The following is a 23,269-nucleotide window of genomic DNA, read 5'->3' as shown; positions in this document are numbered from 1 at the left end:
CATTTTGTAAACGGAGCAATGTCACGTTGCGTCGTCATATATATGTTATATACACACGCACTTACATCGGCCGTTTCCGCGTCCGCCCCAAGAGCGGATGCGCAAACGTACAAACGCGAATCGGTTCTCCTCGAGTCTTTTTAACGGGGATGGGGCTCTTCGTCACTCACAGCCAAGGACCGCGTGACCCGCGTTCGGCCAATGGGAGCAAGGCTCGCGTGTTTTGCTGCTGCTGGGGCTTTTCTCTCGGAGACGAGAGCGAAGCGAACGACGGAATGATGTTTTCAAAGCAGCAGCGAACAGACGTCACACAGCCGTAGGCTACGGTTATAAACGTCCAACATTTGAGCAACAACACAAACCCCATACCTAAACCGCTCCATATTTATATTGCGCAATATTCACTAGTTTAACAGCCGCGTCCGAATGACTTGGCGGGAACCTCATATAGGTCATATTAAAGGTAAGCCTTCTTTTCTTGTGAATATTTAAAGGTTTTGCTGCGATATAGTTTGATATCATAGACCAGCTAGGTTTAGCTAAGTAGGGGGAAGAGAAGAAGAAAAATCCCAGTTAGCATCCGGGCTAGCGAGTGAGGCAGGAGGAAGCTAGCGAATGTGCTAGCCTGACTGGTTGTGTGTGTGCGCTAACTTTGACGTAAATGGAATGTTGTGTTGTGTTGTTGCGTGGGGTTGTGGTGTATTATAGTTGTGTGCCACGTGCGTTATACACATTTCGAGTCTCTAATTAATTCGTGTTTAATGCCGAGCAGGTGCAAATGTGACCAGACGGACCCCCCTGGTCCATCTGGTGACATTTGTACCTTCTCGGGAGTTAAATGAACAGTCTGGTCCGGTGGGATTGGATGGTGGGTTCTCCTGCTAGCTTAGAAGCTATAGCTTTAGCTGGCTGCTGCCTGACTGGGAGGAGGGGGACGTTGTAAGGGCAGTGGGAGAGAGAAGGGGCTGCATTGGGGGCTTTTGTTTGAACGCGGGGTCTGTTGTTCTCCTGTTAAATGTGGTGTAATTAAAACGTTTCGCCTCGTTTTCATTTGACGTTATGCCCGTCAACATGAGACACTCGTCTTGTCTGCCAGAAAGCAGCGTTTTTTTAAAACGTCATTTACATGTGCTGGTGGGTGTTTTCTTAAAACGACACATTCCCGTTTGTTTTCTGCCTCAAAATGTCTGTTCCACCATGGACAATAATCCGTCATTATGATTCGGATGAAGAAAAACAAAACATGCAAAGTCCTCCAGCAATTAAACAGTTTTGGCTTGAATAAATGGGATCTCGTGCGCCTGCGAACCGTAGCTCGTGTGACACCATAGCGCGAGGGTTTTAGGGGGGTGTGTTGCTTGCTGCTCGATACAAAAGCAGTCTGTTTTACATGGCCGTCCTCTCTGCACAACCATGCAACCCCATGCAACAGAACCTGCAACACCACCTCCTTGCCTTATGCACTGTTCACATAGGAAGCTTTCAATTGTATACAAACATTATACTTTCTGCTCTATATTACAGATTATTAGACGAAGGATTAGATCAAGGTATATATATATATATATATTAAAAGACACTATTCAAAATTGAGATCATGATTCTATTTTTTAACATGGATTTTTTTTTGTCTTTAGTCTGTAGTTGTTGAACATAGTACTACATTAAAAATGTGGCACCTAGAGGCTGGAGCCAACTACTGTGGCTTTAAACAGACGACATCAAAGTGCTTGACTTAAACCTCTCTTAAATTCTCTGTCTTGAATGAGATCGCATAGGTGCCTGAATCTTGATTGCAATCTTTTTTCGATTAATTGTGCAGCACTACTCACACTTAAGTTTTAGTGACATCTGAAATGTGTTGTTGAAAGCACATGCAAAGAACTGTTGTCTGTCATTAAAATTATGGACCTGGCTTCTGATTTAAGATTAATTTAAATATACAAGAACATGCATAAAATTAAAATACCCTACTAGTCATTGTGCAATTTATTATTGGATACAAGGAGAGAAATATGACAGTGATTGGCTAAATGCAGGTAGATCTTCTAACATCTACTTTGGTCAGGATCTACAAATCAAGTTGTTTTGTAATAAAGTGAAAGTGACTGTTAAAATTCTCACTAACCAGCAGAAAACAGATGCCAGTAGTTAGTTGGGTTGGCAAAAGGACCTAGCTAGAACTCAGTCCTGCTCACAAGACACTGAAAGCTTAATCTTTTAAGATTTTGCACAAACCCTTTCTTTTTTTCTTCTAAACTCTGTTAACTTAGAAAGGCCATACTTTATTACTTTTAGTGAATGGTTAGGATTGTTACCAAGACAAATTGTGTGTGTGTGTGTGTGTGTGTGTGTGTGTGTGTGTGTGTGTGTGTGTGTGTGTGTGTGTGTGTGTGTGTGTGTGTGTGTGTGTGTGTGTGTGTGTGTGTGTGTGTGTGTGTGTGTGTGTGTGTGTGTGTGTGTGTGTGTGTGTGTGTGTGTGTGATATATATAAAGTCAAACTGCCCTCTTAACATCTTAGTATAGCATATAGCCCATACACAATGTACGTTATTTGAGATACATGGCCTTTAGTATTAAAGCCATAGATTGAGGTAAACCCAGTAACCCTGTGTGTGATACAGCTGTCTAGATGTTTGGGTTGAGTAATGTCATACGGTATGTATGCTTTACAACAGTTACACACATGAATTTCAATTTACATGCAGGTCAGTGATGAAGCTAGGGACTAAGGGTCCTCCCATTCCAATGTGTCAGTCAAATGAGCAAAGAGAGAAATATTTCTGTTGCCAGGTTTAATAGTATTTGTTTGCTTTTCCAATTATGTCGCTCCTTGTGGTTGTATGGTCATCAGGCAGTGCTTTTAATGGGCCTTCTTATCAGATGTGGCTTTTCTGGATAATGGTACTGTTTTGCAGCATAAAAGCCCAATATTTGTCAGAAAACCAGCAGTCATAAATGGGTAGCTGACTAGCAAGAAATCTTAATCAATATCAAATGTCAAACTAGCCTCAAGCAATTTGAATATGAACCTTTTATTTAATTTTAAAATGTGTTCTTGCTTAGAAGAAAGATATTATATAATGGAGGCAGCCAGCTACCTCCAGAAATAGATATTAACAAGAACAACCAGTCAAATGCTAACAAATCATTCAACTCTAGTCTCTATCATCATCTTTTTCACACAGCCAGGGTTTTGTGGTTCTTTTACTATACCAAATTTAGTTTGCTAGGGAAACCATAGAAGTAACAAACTCATAAATGCAGCTTGCAAATCACTGTGCACTGCACTGTAGACGATGTATCTTCCTGTTTTTCATGATGATTACCAGCTGTTTGTCTTCTTGGTTATCGGTGTGATGCAGAGGTTTCACTCTGATGTAGGCATACCATCAAGCCAGGCACAATACATTGTTTATAGACATTTTCCACTGACCATAATCTCTTGGCCTCGGAGGTTATTGTATTCTGTACACCTGGCATTCATGTATTTGCTGATCAGATAGCAAATTGATTCCATTTACGTGCATAAAAAGTCCAGGTGTAAATGCTACCGAGAGGCTTGGGGTGATTTCAGGAACATGTACCATCTCTACAAAACCGCAAATCGACAGGTGGGACGGTTAAAGAGTTAATTGAGGAAGAACAATTCCTCAATGTAAGTGCTGGCAAGAGGGTAATTTGGATTTCTATCTGGCCATCGTCAACACATTTTTTGACAACAGAATAAGGATAAATATCCAGATGTAATATAGATGCAAGATCCATTAAATACAAATTGTTGGTCGAATCATCAGACCTCAGTAATAAAGCTTTGATGAAAATTATCGTATATTATTTTTACCTCTACAAAGGTGAATGAGCAATTGCTCAATAGAAAGGGCTTTTATAATATCCCAAAGTTTTATTAGCCTTTGGTCTTAAGGCTATTCTTTATAAATTCACTTGTTTCTCATTATACGTGAGAAGGCTATAGCCTACTTTAATGTTTAGTGTGGAAACTGTGGATCCATCACGATTGCCAGACCCACAGGAACACACCCAGGGTGCTGGCCTGGTTCCGGCGAGCCGCCCCGCGTCCGAAACGGTAGAGAAATGACAGTTACCATGTGGGGGGTCCCCAGGGGTGGGGGGGGGGGGGGGAGTTCCAGACACTGGGAGTTCCAGTACACTGGTTCCGGTTCCAGTGTACTGTCACTGTACTGGCAAACCCGAAAGCATCATATATATACAGTTAATATGTGCGTGTGTGTTTGTGCATGCGTTAGGTTGCGCACAGGTGGTGAAAAACAACCATGCTGTTTTCGTGCTCATACCCAGCCAGGCACCCACCCAGTCAGCTACCCACACACATAGCTCCGTAAGGGAGTGGTTGCACCACTCAAAAATACGAACGAAAGGTTCGGATGTAATTTGTGGCGAAAGATAAACGGCGAGAGCTAACTGCTAACTAATAATAGCCGATCATGACTTGAGGACCATCAACTTAAAATTTGGCGTGTGTATCAGAGTATATGAGGGTGTGTTGTTGTTGTTGTTGTTGTGCTTATTCTGTGGCTCAGGAGGTAGAGCAGGTCGTCCAATGATCCATGGGTCGGCGGTTCGAATTCCGGCTCCTCCTGTCTACATGTCGAAGTGTCCTTGGGCAAGACACTAAACCCCAAATTGCTCCCCATGTGCTGGTTGGTACCTTGCATGGCTTCCGCCGCAATCGGTGTATGAATGGGTGAATGTAATGCACAATCTATGTAAAGCGCCTTGGATAAAGGCGCTATATAAATGCACCATTTACATTTACCATTTACTTATTGGGCAGTCTGTCGGAACCGAAAATCCTCAAATTGTTCCCAACGGGCATTGGCCTAGTTTATACAAATTTTCATTGCAGTGCATCACTAAAATCAAACTTAACTGAAATGTATATACTGTATGTAGATCATTTCAACCGTAATGTGCCACATGTTCTGATATCGATATTAGAGGATTTGTGGGGACCAGCAGTCATGAATATTACATGCATTGGATGAATTTAACCTAGAGTCAAATCACCAAGCTTTAGATGAATCCAACAGGATCGTGGCGCTGGCTAGAGAAGGCACTTCAGCTGTCACTAGCACATGAAAGGGCAGTGCACATCTAACATTAGAATGAAACGCTTGTGGGACTAATTCATTAATGTGTTAAATCCAGTCTGAGAACTACTGACGATAACTATGACATGCGCTACTGTGCAACGTGTAACACTTGAAGAGTATTGTATGAATTTAAATACATTCTATACAATATTTTACCTTTCGTACTTTTTCACTGGCAGCAGACACCTTCTAATGGATACTGACCAGTTCTGACGTTACATGTGGTATGTGCAGCATTTTCTATGCAAAATATGATGACACGACAATGATCAAATATTACATTAATTGAAATGCATGAGTAAAGCCATATCAAACACTACCATATAACTATATATAACATATATATATATATATATATATATATATATATATATATATATATATATATATATATATATATATATATATATAAAATTACTTGAGTGTGTGTGTGACCCACCTGGATTACCACCCTGTGGGTCAGGTCTTGGCTTCAACATAACTGAATGAAAAACATACCATACTATATTGTAGTAGGCTGTAAGCTTCTTAGCTGTCAAGAGTACAGTATGGACTCCATACTATGCTGTAAAGTGCAATAGAGCTGGAACATGGATAACAAAGCGTATTATTAGTGTCTGTTTGGAGACTTCGGGTGCTCAAAGACACGTGCCTTTCTTTGAAAAGATTGATGTCCCTCTTAAGGGAGCAGCGAGTATAAATGACAATGCTTCTATTTTTATGTTCTGGTTTCAACATGACTTGACACTTTTACAGTTTTGACATTCATCAGGTGCATATCCAAAGAAAGACATTTCATTAATATTATCATAAATGCATGTTACATTTGTGCATTTCACATTAAGTAAAGATTACACTCATTGCTGGAAATTACGAGTAAGAAAGCATTTATATATGATGCAAGGTTTGGATTTGTTAATGTTGACTCTTGAAAAGGCTATGAGGGTACTGCTGTACAAACATAGACAAATGGAAAGTATTGCCAACTTCCATTTACAATCTGGACAACACAACCCCTCGTTAAGAGAAATGGGTGTGTAGAATACCTCATAATATGGTAGCCTCTGTTGCAGGGTTGACAAGAGAGTACATTTCCTCATGAGTCCTGTGTGAGCCCCGTCTTTTTTCATGTGAATCACGATAAGAATGAGTCATAGTGTTTCTCTAATGGACGGTGCCCTTTGTGCTCAAGACTTTTTCCCATGAGAGGCCCTGCCTACCCAGCAATGATATGTTTGGGCAGATTTGGCTGTCATAGCTGGTCCTAGTCTATCTTTGCCTGATCTTAGTGTGTAGGCATCGTTTTCCTAGGTTGTTTTTTAAAACGAAGGTATTTCCACAATTTTCCAGCTTCATATGGGCACTGTATTCTCGAATGTTTTGCATTTACATTCTAAGACCTCAGCTGCAGCTTGTAAAGAGACTTGCAGAGAGACATGCAGTGATTGAGCATGTGGGGTTCAGTGTCTTGATTCAGGATATTTGACTGTGGGTATAGAGCGTCGCAGTCCCGCCCCCTACCAGGGCCCAGGAAATGATTCTCCGTTCATTTTCCTCATAGACATTTCAGAAAGTATTTATTTAAAGACGTTTACGCCGCAGACAAAGCCAACTCTTGTCGTGACAAATCATGACAACAAACACACTTTTTTGGGCCGAACAAATAATTAGAAAGAAGAAAAAACGGCAGGTTACAACACTTTTGTTGTTGTTTTTCTTCTTTGTAATTGTTTGGTCCAAAATATTGTGTTTGTTGTCATGAGTTGTGACTCGAGTAACCGTCTTTAAATACATTATTTTTGAAATGTCTATGGGGAAAATGCATTGGGAATCATTTCCTGGGCCTGGCGTCGTCATGAAAGTGGGCGGGACTGCGACGCTCTATTGAACCTTTGACCTTTTCCAACCAGTAGGCAATCCTGTTTCGCAATTGCGTCAGTATTGTTGAGGTGAAAGCCAGTTGTTTTAAGACGGCTTATGTGGTTGTAAGATGGCATGATGTTACAACCAAGTTCTACTTTTCTTTGTTTTGAGTACCATATCTGTCCTTTATCTTTTAGGGAAAGCCCCTTCAACGGTTAGTTGTAGTTTGACTCTCAGCCAACAAGGCCAGTACTGGGACAACTTTGAAATGTAAAACTGCTGTCAGTGATTATTGTGAACCATAACACACAACATTTTGGTGTCATTTAGAGCTGCTTGAACAGGATTTATGCAGAAGGGGAAGATCAGGTTCTGGAAACTGTCTTATAGGAAATTATTATATTTTTTAATTCCCTGACAAAAGTGACCAAGGAAAAAAAACCCTTCTTACCCGCCCTAATTCCAGGCAGGGCTGTAGCTTGGAAAATCTGCACTGTATGACTTCCCCCTTGAATTCTAGAGGATTGGCCACCTTTTCTAGTGCGTTGCAGTTCAAATAAGATTGTGAAAACACAAGTGCTGTTCATGATATGAAGTGCCTCTAGCAAGGCCCAGGCATATCTGCAGTTGAGTTTGGCAGGCGAGTATGTATCTGCGTCTCTGAGAGGCCCAGCAAGTGTGTCTGTGTGTGCGTGGAGGGTAGAGGGTGGAGCCTGCTGATTACACAACGTATGTGAGCATTGCCAGCAGTAGACTCTGTGCGGAGAGCGTTGTTTTGTTTAGTACGTTGACAGTCAGCGAGAGTGCCGTGTCTCAGTGTGTAACGGCTGCGGGTCATACTGATGTTGACTCGATAACCAATAATGTGCTTTCCGAGAGCTTGGCTCCTATGGCCGTTTGAATGCAGGGTGTAAATTCCAAGCAAACACGAGTGAGAGGGGAAAAGGCCAGGCTGTTTATCTGTTAAGTGGCTGATTAAGGCCCAGAAGTGAGTTTTTCTGAATGAGGAGATTGGCTGCATTGATAGTTGATGATTTTGACGATGGGTCCAAGGTTTTCATTCTTAATTGCCTGGGAATGGGACGCTCTCATTTTACCAGTGGCAAAGAATGCGGTCATATCCTGTTTACTTTTGCACTTTTAGTGACCAATGACCATGCTTTCATGCAGACCTGAGAGGATGACCAATGACCATCCTGTTCCTAAATAGGTTAAAAAATAATTTGCTCATGAAGGAAGTGGGCAAATGACTCCCTGCTATGATGTGACTATTATTTGGAACACCATGTGCCTTTACTGTATCCTTGTATTTTTGGAGCAGATTTGGTTAACATTTACAGTTGTGTGGTTTTTGCCACTGATTTCTGCCATTGCCTTAAAACGTAGTTTGTAGTAAAAGTGTTGTTTCACAATTCCATTCCATTATTCCAATCAAAATGATAGTTAAACTTCAACTGTGCCATAATGTTTTGGTGTAAATTATATTGGGATGATGTTTTGATGATGTTTCCTTCTTCCATACTGTACAATGCAATAATATTGTGATAGTCCCAATCTCAGTTGCATCACCAAGTAAACATGTCAGCATGTCACATCATTAAGGTCAAATTTAGAATACTCTGTTTGGCAGGAATTTACAAGACATTTTGAGTGTTCTACAATGTAAACATTAACTACACAAGTCATGAAAACCTGATGCTAAATGGGATAAGTTTACGTGCATGCATCAGTATGTCTGCCTAATGTCTGCTTGTCCAAGCTTATCATATCTGGGTTAGTAATAATCAGGACATGGGCTTACATCGGCTGTTGCAATAGCAGGGACAGTAGGACATAGTGTTTACATGTACAGGAGTCTGTCAAGCAATATTGTAAAATGCATGAGCTAGCAATGCAACACACTCATTGTAATGAAGGGTGCGTAGCCCTGCTGCCACATGATGCATCGCTTTAACTGTGAAAGATTGATTGACTGGAAATGTTTGTTGTTGAGAATGAGTTGCAGCCTCCAATCAGCAGTCCTTCGTTTATAGCACCATTATGTTAGTCTAGGCCTAGTGGCCTACTAGTTACTGTTCTGTTTTTATTCAGGGAAGAGAGATGGTAACAACATTAAAACATCATGGCACCATTGATAAGTATAATTTCTTCTAGGAAGCTATTTTAGAAAATGTTCAATGCTAGACTTGCTAGTGTATATTTAGAAGGCAGGCATACATTTCATCAGTGCATTTATTCGGTGATGATACTAATTACTTTAGCCTATTGTTTATTATGTTTAATAGACAATGTGACCCTGGTTCTCAATATCAAAAGCACTGTAGCTTACTGGAAGCGGAACACATCTGGTTCCATTAATCTCATTCTCATGGTATAATACTCAGTTAGTTGATCAAGGATCTTATATATGAAGGCTATTCCTTCGTTAAAGGACCACTTCACCACTTTTCAACTTATCTTCATATAATTAGTCCTCACTAATGTTCATGATAAAATACCACCATTTCTTACCAGCTGCTTGGAAAGCGGCTGGTTAAAGACTAACCAAGAAATGTACGTGACCAGTCACGACCTAGTCGACTCCACGGTTGCCCAAGTCTGCTTATTTCCAGCAAAACTTGGATTGTTTTTCCCCACGGTTGCTTGCCTGGTTTTTGGAGGTTGGTTAGCTTATTTCAGTCAGGACAGTTGCCAACACTGGCAACAACCCATAACATCCCATCGTCTGCAAGGCATGGCTAGTCGAGCAGTTCTGATTGGCTGCCTCGTCTCCAGCCATGTTGCCTCAGAATTCTTTAGGGCCACTAATTTGAGCATATTGTGGAGCGCAGCTAAAAAGTGCGCCGAACTCCGCGGGGACCCCCGCAGCCTGTAGGACTTCTACAGGACTTCTTTATACCTGCCAAGCCTGTCAACACTACCGACAGCCTGTGCGTGAGGAGCGATGAGGATCATGCAATATATGATGGTTTGGAGAATGGGCTACCTGAGTGTGTACAAATACAACCAAATGTATTTTGACTCTTGTTTTAGGAAAGATTGACATGTCAACGTGTTCAGGTGTCAATCAAATCAACTGTGAGTGAGTCGGACATTTCCCGCTGTTAAAAAAAGAGAGAAGGAAAAAAAAACATTTAGAGGTTGGAGTAGCTTAATTTTTTGAGTCGTCTCATTAACTCTTAGCCTGCCGCCATTAATTAATCCCTCGATTGCGTATTGCCATGGTTTAATCACGCGTGACACTTACTTTGAAGAGCCAAATATCCGTAATCGCATTTTACTATGAAACCATTCCGTGTGTGTTGACGAAGCTGGTGCTCGTTCTCTCGGTCGGTGGTGGAAAAAGTGGACCGCGAGTATCACAGCGCCTGCTACAGGCCGTTGAAAACGCTTGTCTGGGACAAAGCGTCCTCTGCAATGTCGCTTCTGTGAGATAAAGCCGTCTGAAACCAGAGCCGGCAATGTAAGTGGATGCGCGCGCATTTTCAAAATGGCCGCGCCCATTGTGTCAGAAGCATAACAAAGCTAACTGACGGTAGATTTCGATACGATCGTATTAAAACATGCATTAATGAATACATCGCTGTTAAAACGGCTTTTCCGTTTGTGGCAGGCTACAAGATTCTACGTTTTAAAATTCCTATGTTCCTGGCGGGTAAACGATTAAGAACGCCATTTAGGTCGACATCATGGTATAACTTCATGTTGTGATGATAATATAGCAGCAGCCTATGCTACACCATCATCCTATCCTTGTTTAAACATTGATCTAACTGGGAAGTTTTGAGCTTTTACATCATGACATGATTCGGACGGTGCGCAACAGAGACGACTCACTTGCTGTGCGCGCTGAGCGGCTGGGCTGCATATCCCTGCCAGGCCAGGTTGTATATCCCGGCCGGTAGAATTCATAGGCAGTCATAGTAGCCAATTTGAATGGAATCTGCTCTAACTGACAGATACTGATACAGAACAATATATTGCTGTCAGGTGGAAACCTTGTATGACCAAAACCATTCCTTCACAAAATATATAATAATAAAAAATTAAATAGTAAAAATAGCCTTTCTACAAGCTCACAGTGCATCATATTCATATCTCAACACGTTGGGAGCTTTTACTGTGGACCACCACCGCCGCAAATATAAAAGCAGCTGGTAATAATATGATATTTCTTGTTTCTACTCAGTCTGTGAGGGCTGTAGGTAGTTCAGAAACCCGTCCACATCATCGTTAGGCAGATTTTTTAAACAAGATTAAAATATATATATATTTAGATATTTAGAGTACGATGGCTTCCATTATCGTATTCCATAACCTTTCAGGAATAGAAAGCCTGCAATTTCTATTAGCTTCGATTCCCCATCGATGATGTCACTGGTGGACGCGTGTCTGAACTGCCCACAGCCCTCCCATGAGACACAGACCAATTATATGAAGGATGGTTGAAAAGTGGTTAAGTAGTCCTTTAAGGTTGAAAATAAGCATGTCAACCATTCTGTGTTGGCTTGCCCTAATGTCCTTTCTGACATGGACTGGACTTGAAAATAAACAAAATATTCATCTTAAAGATGAAAAGTGAATTGGCCATTGATATATATTTTTCAAATATGATCCCATTCCACTCCCAGTCAGGCAGTGGGCCTTTAGCAAAGTGGCTGATGCAGGCATAAGCTATGTCCATGTGGGGCTTTAGGTCACTGCATGGAGGGCCATGTGCAGAGCCGAGCCTATGATCGGATCGACGCCTCATGATGGCTGATAGAATGTGACAGGTGCACACTGCGTCATGTCTTGAATGTCATAATGCAAAGTGACACAACATTTCCCTGTAGTTTACTCTGCACTTCAGACCAAGGCCTGCTAGTTTGATCCAATGGAACCTAATAGCCAGGGATCCCCATGTGGTTGTAACACCCTTATAGCCGCAGACGCATTTCTGCTTTATGGTTGCGTAGCTTCTTCTCAGACTTCACGGCTTTAAAATTGCCTTCATCTTTTACTTGGCCACGTTAAGAGGCAAAGAGTTGAAAAGCTATTTGCTTTAAATTGCCAGGCATAGAATGGGAAAATGACCTTGAAATGATTGTTTTGAATTGTTCATAGAGGAGGTTAAAGTACCAGGCACAACTAAAGGGATTGACCAGCTTAGATTTTTGGTTGTCATCTTTGTTCCTATGGTATAAACGGATCCCGCACACGCACATGCTATTCCCTGCTGCTTTGCTTTGGGAATTGTTAGTAGTGTGTCTGTGTATATCATAGGAATAGAGCTGACTCTGTATATCATGGTCTGTTTTGGAAGACGTTTAAAAATGTTACCTTTTTATATTGATCATAAAATGAGCAAAATGTTTTTTCAAATGCTCTCTCGGTCAAAATGTCTTTCTCAATAAATGCAGCAATGTTGGTTGTCCACAACAAATGTAAATAAATCAGCAAATGTCTTTGAAATCAAGCAGTCTGATGATGCTGTGAAACGATCCCTTCAAGATACTTTTTCTATCACTTCATCTTTCTATACCCAAGGACAGTAAAATCCTCAGTGTTATTATTCTACTCATTTGTAACTCTGAACCAAATGAACCCTTTGGTTACATTTGTACACTTGAGTTAATTAGGATTTCACAGTGTAGCATTGCTGTTGCTTGTCTAGCCTTATCTAGCCTTGAAATCCTCAGCGCTTTGTCTGTCACGCTGCTCATGTGAGTCTGGCGCTGCGGTTGAAATCTGAGGACCGTCTGTGCAGAGCAAGACCCACGCCTAGGTCTTAACCTTTGGCCTGACCCCCCCCCCCCCCCCCCCCCCCCCCCCCCCCCCACCTCCGTTTAAACCCATATTCAACAGTAAAGGCTTCATTGTTCTCGTCCACTACTTGGGTATCTGATCATTAACCTACATTCATAATGGTGGTGATAGGGTTCTTAAGGCTCTCACTGACTCTCCCCCTTCCCTCACCCATTTTATTTCTCTGATTCTCTAACACCCCTCTCTCTCTCTCTCACTCACTCACTCACTCACTCACTCACTCACTCACTCACTCACTCACTCACTCACTCACTCACTCACTCACTCACTCACTCACTCACTCTCTCTCACACACACACACACACACACACACCATCTCTCTCTCTGTCTCGTAACTCTCGTTCTCTTATTTCTTCCTCTCTGCCTCCTTACACGCTGTCTCTATCTTGCTATTTCTCTCCCTCGCTTCCTGGCAAACTTAAAAAGTGTGTGTCTCTCTCACACTGACTCAAAGGTTGGAGCTGAGCATCTCTTCCTAGCAAAATGGCTGTCTGGGATATGCAGCCCTAACAAATGAGTGTAACGAAGGCCAGACATGGTGGTTAGGGCCTGCGTGTTTAGTCTGTCAAGGGGTTAGGCTAGTGAGAGGTGAACAGACGCCCCAGGGCATAATGTGTCACTTTTTGTTTGTCCATGTCGAAATGAGTCCAAAACCAGCTTGACCAAATCAGACATTTCTATTACGGTGACTTGAGAAGACGACAATAATGGCATTATTTAAAAAATATATATCTTTTGAGACTACAGTGTCAGCTAAAGCTCCCATGTCAAGTGCAATACAATGTATGCTTCTTTTCTTTTGTGTTTTATATATATATATATATATATATATATATATATATATATATATATATATATATTAATTTTGTACAATTGTGTTTTAGTTGTATTTTGTTATAATGTATGTATATGATCTTCTTCTCTAGTCACGTGATATTCGGACAAGGCATTGAGGTCATGGCTAGTATGCTACGTATGGTGTAATGCCACTGCAGGGCCAGGCGCGAGTCCAGTTGATTTCCCTCTCTGTCACCTCCATGTTGCTACACAGACATTGGGATTACTGACCACATGTTAAAGCATGGGACCCCACCCCCCAGCATTTTCCCTGCAGCAAAAATAATTTGAGTAGACAGTTCTAGGGCATGGTGCAGAATCAGATTTGGTGTACACACATACACATATGTGTGTTGTTGGTGGTGTGGTGGTGGGGGGGTGGACGGACATTGTGGTTTGTGTGTGTATGCTGAAGTGTGCAGTCAATGTATGCATGGATGTCTGCAGCCTGTGTGTGTGTGTGTGTGCGTGTGCGTGCACGCTTATGATGCCTGGGTCTTTTTGCTAGGTTATTGTTGTCTCTCCGCCTCTCTTCTCCGGTCTCGATAATCAGGATTTGCCTCCTGGCTTTGTCCTGCTGCTCATTAGGGGGTCTGAGGAGGAGGAGGTGGCTGAGTGGTGGGTGGGAGTACAGCTGAGAGACCTCCCCCATCATTTCTAGCAGCCTGATGGTACACAGCACCGTGGCCACGTGACCTGCTGTTTACTGTCGCAGCCAACGTAGTGTCTCCTTGAGCCCATTAGACGATCTATCCCCACTCCCTGTCCCTTTGTAAGAGGGAGGGGAGAACGTGGCGTCGCTTACGCTAGATTCCAGACCAGAACCTCAGATGGTGTTATTTTACAGCTGTTCCTTCCTTGTGTAATATTGAGCTGCATTTGATGCATCCTGTGCTTTTATTTGACTTGGTTTCTTTGTGTGCGGCCATTATACATATGTGTGCGTGCGTGCGTGCGTGCGTGCGTGCGTGCGAGCGTGCGAGCGCAAGCCTCATGGGAGGCCAGAGGGAAGAATCACATGTATTTTCCACATGGTGTGTGCGTATGTTTAGGTGTATTGTATGCACAGCAGGCGGTACAGTGGTAAAGCCATACTGCGGCCACACTGGTGGTGCTGGAAGTGCTGGTGTTCTCTGCGCCGTGTGTCAGGCTGACTGCTATTCTTAGCCTAACTCCCTCCCTGTTCCATCCTGCAGTCAGTGGATCAGGTTACTGTGTGTGTGTGTGTGTGTGTGTGTGTGTGTGCGTGCTCGTACTTCCATCTCTCCCAGCTTCACTACCCCCCCCAACCTCACTGTGCACACACTCCACCACTGCCACCATAACCCACCCCGCCCACATCTCTATTCCACAACTGTGGTGCACACGCAAGGACGTGTTCCCCTGTAAGTATTAGCACTGGGTCTCAGGAACAACATGCACCACCAACAAACCAGCTGCTACTACAGACAAATGTCTGTCATTGTTGTCAGTCAGGCTCGGCAACCAGCAGACGTAAAACACAGGAACACAATCGGGGTGTTCCACAAGTGCTGACCGCTGGCTGGATAGCCAGGCATTGAAGCATTTCCAGCAGTCTGGCTTTTTTTGTGAGCTGCTCACAAAAAAGGCTGCTGTAAGGAGCCTAAAATCTAGTCTACTTTGTGAAAGATCAAGTGTTTCCCGGATCATTTTGCAATTTGCCACGTCAAATATTTTATTTTTTATTTTATTATCGCCCACAAAATTATTTAATCATGCTACACATAGATATGTTTAGTTGATGTACACTAATATACATATCTATCACCCATGTTTGTTTATTAAGCCAATTTGTACGACACATTTTTGACAGTCCTATATGTTTTGCCACAATACACATTGGTAATTTGCTTAACCTACTGTATCAATAGTATTTTGTATTCGTAACGGGCAGACGGGCAGTGAAATGGTCACTGTCATATTAATATTTAAGTCAGTTGGACCATCCTCTCTTCTTTTGTTTTTCCTCAAAAGCTGAGTATCTAGTCTAGCCTGTTTAATTATTTACTATACCATTTGATTTACAGATCAAAGAACCCCAACACATCCTTTTTGTCTCGTTTTAATAATACTGTACAGTGCATCATAGAGACGCACTTGATGCTATCACTGAGTTTTTCCGCACAAGATGGAAAATGTAATAACTCGGCGCCTGGGTTTTGTTGTGGGATTGCAGGAATTTGTATTGATTATTGCTAATTTTGCACTTGAATGCAGGAGATTCCCACACACACACATAGCAATGTTATAATCGGCCAATGTGGAATGCGTAAGAATCAAGATGAAACAAACCGTGCACTACGTGCACTCGCTCTCCTCACACAGAGCCACTGTGGTCTGTGCCTCTATGGGCTACATGATGCACCAGCCACCCTTCCCCTCCCCTCCGCTGGCTATGCTTGTATATACTTGCGCTACCCGTGCACCGAAAATAACATGGCTTGCAACGCATTGTGTGCTTGCAGATCAGCTATGTTCGGCATGCGACACTGACATACCAATACAATACAGGCGCAAATGTCTCTCCCCCTTCATCTTTTACTTGGAGCACCAGCGAAAATGTAATGAGCACCAATATGTAATCCATATATGTTTTAATGAAAACAATCATAACGGTACGGTTTACTGTCTACAAGTAACATAACATTGTGAACATAGCCTTAAAAGTTATGGTAGGCCACTACTGGGGATAGGATTATGCAATAATCTGAAGCCAGGATCTATATTATAATAGCAGTGCGCCGGTGTGTCCCTCATCTCTGACTTCTCTGAGACTAAGGCATCTCCATAGGAGGACCCTTTACTCTGATTCCAAAGACACATCTGTGTTTTACTGTTTTGTTCAACTTCAAAGCCCATTTGGTTAAATATAGTAACATGTTGTATGAGGGTGTATGTGTCATTACATTGGCCAAATGTCTTATACCTAACCACTTTTAATGTGTGCATCGATCAGGGTTTTTTGTTGTCAATCAAGCATATAAATGGTAAAGGTGCATTTTTATAGCACCTTTATCGAAGGTGCTTTACAATGTGCACTGCATTACATTCACCCACTCACACTCTCTGACGCTAGAGGAAACCATGTAAGGCACCAACCTGCTCATCGGGAGCAATTAGTGGTTCAGTGTCTTGCTCAAGGACACTTGGACACTAACCCTGGGGGAGCCCGGGTTCGAACTGGAAACCTTCCGTTTCCCAAGTGGCTACATATTTATTTGGAATATTTCAAACTCATTTGCTGAAATATATAAGTCTGCGTTGTTCTATGCCTCATCTCTGCTTCCGACAGTGGCTGACACACACACACACACGCACACACAGCTTGGAGTGAGATATTTGTCATTATATATATATATATATATATATTCATAAACTTTCGTCATCAATGGCCTATAAGCAGCAGTGCTGGATGCAAATAATGCTTTATTAAGTAATGTATTATTACTTAGTTTAAACAAAGTAAAATATGAGTTATTAACAGGGCTGTACATAATTATTTTGGGCTAGTTCTCAAAGGAGCACCTGTACATGCAAGTTGGTGCGCATGGGGGGGTTACGGACGTTTCTACTCGGCCACAATATTATGCTGCCCACACGGGCAGATGCAAAAGATAAAGATGCTCACAGAGTGTATTTGTAGGCTAGTCGTTAAGCAGCAGGAGGACGTTTGTTAGTAGCTCTAGGGATGTTGAAAAAAGTTGAAAATCGACTCGATTTTCGACTCATGCCTTCCGCGACTCAAAAACGTATGAGTCGAAAAATCGTTTTTATTTTATTTTTTATTTTTTTGTAATGGCTTATTATAAAACGTTATAAACTTTACTGTTTCAAATGTTTTCCAAATGGGAGAGGTACGTGTTTGTCTGTGTGACACTGCTGTGCTGCGCCTGTCAGGAGCGCCGCTCCTCACATGCATGCCCTGGCTGCAGTGCGGCTAGACCCCATCGTCCAAGGGTGTGGGGTGAAGGGGGAGGGTATCTTAGCAACACTGAATGCTCTGTCCCATTGGTCGTGTGCTCGTATCATGAGCCAATGGCTGCAGCTCTGAGCCCCCAGACCCCAGGTTCGCATTTCATTGCTCACGCTCAAAGACAGGTCCGCTCTGTTCTGAGCTGTGAGCGCTCTTCTCTTCTCGTGAAGAAAGCAGGACAGCGTTGTCAAATAAATCCCGCCGTCATTCATACTGTATTTATTCCCCGACCCGACATTAAAATACGGAACAACGTGCGTCCCGTATCAGTTCATTACGGGACTTGTGACAGGCTGCTGCAGACACTTGAAAGTTGGGACTAGCTGATAGCATAGCAGCCGATAGCGCCGCTGCTCCTTCAGTGTCGTTGTTTACAAAATAAAGTTTATTTTTTATTATTGGGCTTTGATCATTGATGCAAATTCTAAACATATGGATGCAGCTGCAGAAGTTGTGTTGCTTAAAGGAATGCATAGTTGCGTTCTCCTCAACTGCTGCGCAGCAACAACAAAACAAAAATAAATACAAATAATGGAAAATAAATAGGAAAAAAAGTCGATCGACTCGTCGATTTGCGGCCTCGATTTATCGATTGGCCAAATATGAGTCGTTTGGCATCCCTAAGCTCAACCACTTAAACCAAAACATACGTCCAACACAGATAAAAGTAATTTCTCACCTACTGCTGCAGGTTTCATTTTTAAGTAATCCCAGTGTTGTTCAAGATGCATGGTTTTCATATTGTGAATAATTATGGTTGCGTGGTTTAGCAGGAGCACCGCGTAACTTTGGGAAAGTGTCATAGTAGCTTGTTTACTTCCTGTGCACTGACTTCCTCTTCAAAATAAGAGCAACGTGTAATGATTAGTTAACACTAGTTTTATTTCTAAGTCTACTTACAGGACGTTAACATCACATTTGAGTTCCTTTTGTTGGTTCCAGTTGTTGGTGCGCAAATGCGCCTGGCATGCCTTTGATATACCGCAGAGGAAACATTTTGACGACGCATGCACACTGGCGCTGGCACTGGTGGCCGCTAGTGGGCTAAATACGGAAGCGATGTTGTAACGTCAACGATTATCCTTAGTCCATTGGTTAGGCTTCAGTGCCGAGGTGCAGACAGAAAGACAGGGATATGCACCTGTAACTGTTCTCTGCTGCCTGAGTCACGGAACCCGTAGCCTGGCCCGACCAATCAGCAAAATGTAGACAATGTTAGACATTGAGGGAAATTACCGGGTTGGGTCTGATTTGGGCAGAATTTTAGCACTCTAAAGGCCTATTCATAGTCTGGATTTTCGGTGATGAGGTGACCACCGCTCCGGTGGTGAGCTGACCACCGGAGCTGAAATAACGTTGAGCGGTGGTGAGTAAAAACAGAGAGAAGGGCTGGAGCGGTGGCGGTGGTTTGCTCTTCACCGCGGCTCGTGACGTCATGTTGTAGTTCGGTGGTCACCCCACCACCGAAAATCCAGACTATGTATGAGCCTTAAGACAGCCCAGTCGAGGTAGGAGGTTGACACATGGAAAAATGAACAAATCTACAAACTATCAACAGTCAACGCATTGCCAATACGACATATTGTTTGCTTGTAGATCTGTTCTTTTTAAGAGAACGAGAGGGAAAGAAGAGAGGTGGACAGAAGTAGTAGCCTACAGTTTTAATAATAATTTGGAATTAGGTAGGTGAGGTATGAGGATTTATACAGTATATTTATATATGTATGTATTAGAGCTGGGACTTTAACTGATTAATTTTGATTAATTGTAGATACAATTACGTGATTAAAAAATTAGTTTTTGCACCAGGGAACCTTTCTCACTGGTCGAATTTCAAGCGTACTGATTATACCGGCGGCGGTGCACTCAATGGGAGAATAAGCCGACCAGACCATAGATATATATTCGAAAGGCTAGATGGCTCACCCATGCTGCTGGCCAATGGAGAGCGACATCGCTACGTGGCGGCCATCTTACTGGGGTGCAGCATAACATTGTGTCTAATGGGGCAGCATGTACTTTTTAAATAACCATAACTTGCTCAATTTCAACCTTGCTTGCTTAAATCCGTCAAGATTTGAGCGAGTTATGAGTATTTTTGTTTGAGCTGCCATAGAACATACTGTACCTCAGCAAGATGGCCCCCGGGTGAACTACGTCGGAGACGCCGCCTCATTGATTCACTCCTGTACCCTATTCTGTTTTTAATTTATTTTTTTTATTTTTTTTATTAAAATAATATTCAATTTTATTTTAAATCAATTTTAATCCTATTAACAAGGACCCATCCCTATGCATGCACAAACCATGTTTCTTTCCTGAACTTCATGTGTGGTAGAAGATGCATGCACAAGCCACGTTTCTTTCCTGAATATTGGAAACCTTTACATGTGTTCTTACTACTGCTGCAGCATCTGTGTGTACAACAAGCAATGTGAGGTGCATTGTCTCGTCATGACGTGCACAACTGTCGCAGCTCTTTTCTCCGTTGCTGTTTACCTATGAGCTATTGCCATCATGTATTCCTTGTCTGGTCAATGTGTCTGCGGTGACACTGATAGCAGTAACTCAGCACTCCTCAATGTCACTACATATGTTATGTTGCAGAGCTGCCGTTCTGCCTCTATAATCGCATTCAAATTTGAAAGCTTTATTTCTGTATTTTTGGGTGATAGATTTATTTTATTGCTAACATTTTAGCCTTTTAAGTCACTCTTCATGTGACCACCGCACTCTGACTGTACAGTTGGGTGCCACCGATATTGTCCCTTATCATTTGACCCATTTAGGCCTGACCTCAAAATTATAAAAAATCCTTCTAAATCCTCCAGTTTTCTGAAATAAATATTTTCACGATTTTTCAAAAATAGCAGACCTACAAGCTCGTAGCGCGCCACTCGGTGGCGTGCTATGAGCTTGTAGATCTGCTATTTTTCAATAGCTAAATTATAACAATGTTTAAAACACCAAAAGGGGTTCCCGCCCAAAATGGGTTAACTGTCCTTTTGCGCAGATCACACAAACCTCAGCAAAAAGAAAAGGACAATATCGATGGCCTCCAACTGTAGGTGCGCTACCCGTTCAGCCTATTAAGTCAAACACCACCAGCCTTCAAGCATGTACATGCATTCTCAACTGCTGTAGTATAGCGAAACAAACTGGTTTATCTGTGATTTGGATGTTCGATGTGTGGGAATGGAGAACAACATACGTTGGGGCTGATCAATTTCATAAGATGGCATTGGTGGTGAATCCATATTGCTAGTAAGTTACTAGATGCCAGTATTTCTATTTGGATTGGTAATGGCTATATTAAGCCTCATCAATCAACGATTATTTGTATAGATTACCTCAGTCTGTCGATATGAACATATGAACATTATCCAGAACATGGGGCAGCAAAGCAAAAATCTGTTTACTTTAGCAATGTCAATTATCGATTCATTAATTGATAATTGATACGATAACCTTATCGATTGATTAACCGGTTAGTTGATAACGCAGTTTAAAAAAAATCTGAGAATCTTAATTTCCCTCAATGTTTAACATAAACATTTACATTTTGCTAAATAATACAAAAGGGATATTATATTTATATTTACAAATATTTATTTGACCATTTGAGATACAGGGCCAGGAAATGGCATCTTTGTATGAGGAATGAAATAAAGTGCACTGTCTTGTCACATCACATGCAAAAGCAGAAATGTTTCTGTGGCTACCAAGGTGGGGGGGACCTTTACATTCACAGTAATTCCCAATGATAGAACCGCTGAATTTTCGATTAATTGTTAACTGTTACGTTTAATTGAATTATTTCTTAACGGCGATTAACTATTAACATCCCTGGTTTACTAATTTACTTATTTTGTTATGTCCTCGCATACCGCTGCCTGGAAAAAGTGCCTTGAGATAACTTATATCGTGAATGACTATACAACATTTTTGAATTGTTAATTATTTCAAATACAACATTTGGTTACTTTAACAATCCACTATAGCAGAGCAGGAGTGAAAACGGCTCTCCCTTTGCTGAGAGGCATAAGGTCAAAATCCGTGTCAGATCCTGGGTCTAGGTGAGACATGACCTTTGACACGAACTAAATGTCTCTCTCAATAGAAGAGCAGTGAGACAAAATACAACCATCATTCAGATTGGACTAAATTAAATTGTATTCATGAAAAAAGTTACATAAATTATTGAGTCTTTAATCATTTCTCTTTCAAATTAAATAAAACATTCCATGATATGAGTGTTGCTCTTACAACTACATTTATTACTTTATTTTTTCCAGTACAACAAATATTACTGGGGCCACTATGGAAAATTGCAGATGAGTGTTTTATATCCATGGATTCACATTATAGACACTGATATCATTCTAACAAATGCCCACAATTTCATACATTACCCATACAAGGTTCAGCCATAATACTGTGTTTTTGACCCAGTTTTGTTTGATGTAGCAAATGTCTGGCATGTATAAAAGAGATATGTTAGAATTAGGTTGCGTGCCAAGCTGTACTCTGCTTCAGTCTTTGTGAACTGTAGTGGCTGTCAAAGTGATTGTTTTGATCTTGCCTCTAAAAAGGCCAAGGTTAACGGCAGTCACTTTACGCCGTCCATAGTTGCTCATGAAACACTGTGGACACTGGACACGAATGGGCAGAAGGCCCAAATACCTCTGTAATTATAGTCACACCCTCCTGGCTGTGTCTCTGGGACACATTGGAGTCGTGTCAGCATTTGTTTTCTGGTCTGCTCTCGAGCCCTCCGCACTGCTTTAATACCTAACCCCAACACGCATCCCCCCGCCGCGTCCCGGCCCGGCCCCCCTCCCCAAACACTGGTCTCTCTCTTTACACTGGTCTCTTCACACCTACTGCCGCTCTGGCCCTCTCAGCTGTCTGAATGATAATGCTCTGGCCCCCTCAGCTGTCTGAATGATAATGCTCTGGCCCCCTCAGCTGTCTGAATGATAATGCTGGCCCTCTCAGCTGTCTGAATGATAACACCTACTGCCGCTCTGGCCCCCTCAGCTGTCTGAATGATAATGCTCTGGCCCTCTCAGCTGTCTGAATAATAACTCTGGCCCTCTCAGCTGTCTGAATGATAATGCCGCTCTGGCCCTCTCAGCTGTCTGAATGATAATGCTGCTCTGGCCCTCTCAGCTGTCTGAATGATAATGCCGCTCTGGCCCTCTCAGCTGTCTGAATGATAATGCTGCTCTGGCCCTCTCAGCTGTCTGAATGATAATGCTGCTCTGGCCCTCTCAGCTGTCTGAATGATAATGCTGCTCTGGCCCTCTCAGCTGTCTGAATGATAATGCTGCTCTGGCCCTCTCAGCTGTCTGAATGATAATGCTGCTCTGGCCCTCTCAGCTGTCTGAATGATAATGCTCTGGCCCTCTCAGCTGTCTGAATGATAATGCTGCACGGTGGCCATTTGCTGACTAATGCTGGACCCCTCACTGGCCTTGCCCAGCCACAAGGGCTTCGCATCAACAAATGATGTTGGTACTGTGTGGATTGTTGGCATTATTATTGAGTAAATCTTAAAGGATTTTGGAGAACTTAGAGATGTTGTATACTTCCAATGCAATGTTTTAATTAAGGGTTGCTTGAACTGTGG

General features: G+C 42.2%; 1 protein-coding gene across 2 annotated transcripts in view; it reads left to right on the top strand.

Annotated features, from left to right (window-relative positions):
* Positions 1 to 266: 266 nt before the first annotated feature.
* Positions 267 to 23,269, top strand: part of ankrd12 (ankyrin repeat domain 12) — a 49,988-nt gene continuing 26,985 nt past the window's right edge. For both annotated transcript variants that reach the window (XM_079529936.1, XM_079529935.1), the window contains exon 1: positions 267 to 463. The gene's annotated coding sequence lies outside the window, so the exon portion shown is untranslated. The remainder of the gene's footprint in view (positions 464 to 23,269) is intronic.

This window comes from Electrona antarctica, assembly GCF_951216825.1.
Source record: "Electrona antarctica genome assembly, chromosome: 19".
NCBI lineage: Eukaryota > Metazoa > Chordata > Actinopteri > Myctophiformes > Myctophidae > Electrona > Electrona antarctica.
The sequence above is the reverse complement of the archived record's forward strand: the minus strand, read 5'-3'. Positions and strand labels throughout refer to the sequence as shown.